Source organism: Crocuta crocuta, unplaced genomic scaffold (genome assembly GCF_008692635.1).
Source record: "Crocuta crocuta isolate KB4526 unplaced genomic scaffold, BGI_CrCroc_1.0 scaffold693, whole genome shotgun sequence".
Taxonomy (NCBI): domain Eukaryota; kingdom Metazoa; phylum Chordata; class Mammalia; order Carnivora; family Hyaenidae; genus Crocuta; species Crocuta crocuta.
In genome coordinates, this window is record NW_027527545.1 from 691,493 (window position 1) to 692,122 (window position 630).

Consider the following 630-nt stretch of genomic DNA (forward strand, 5'->3'; position numbering starts at 1 on the left):
ATCTGGGGCAGAGGCTGGCTGCTTCTCCCTACACTACTGCTCTGGCCTAAAGGGCAGGGAATGTGCCGAGAACCTTCTCACCCGCCTCCTATGCATTATCTCATTTAATCCTTCATACCACTCCTGGGAGACGAGACAATCATTCCCCCACTTTGCAGGGTGGGAAACCAAGGCCCAGAGAGGTACCAGAGCCCAAGTTCAAGCCCAGGCAGGCTGGCGCTGAGTGCATATCCTTAACCACCCTTAACCACCGGGCTGGTGCTTCGATACGTGTAATTTCCTTCCAGGCAGCGGCGGCTGTGGCCACTCGGGAGGAGGAGAAGGAGGGGCCCAAATGGCAGACCTGGCGGAGAGCCCCCAGGCTGGCATCTGGGCTGGCAGGCTGAGCCCAGGCCTGCCCTGACCCCCTTCTGCCAGCCCCAGTTCCTTGGGGACCCTCCTGTGGCCTGAAGCATCTTCCACTCCTCTGCCCCCACCCCTATTTCTGCGGTTGCCCCAAATACCAGACAGGGCGAATCTTAGCTTTCCCCCAAGCATTCCATGCGCCTGTGGCCCGGCCCAGGCTGGCCGAGGTTACGCAAGCCCAGCTGGGGGGGTTGGTGGGGGTGGGACCGAGGGGGACGGCCTGTC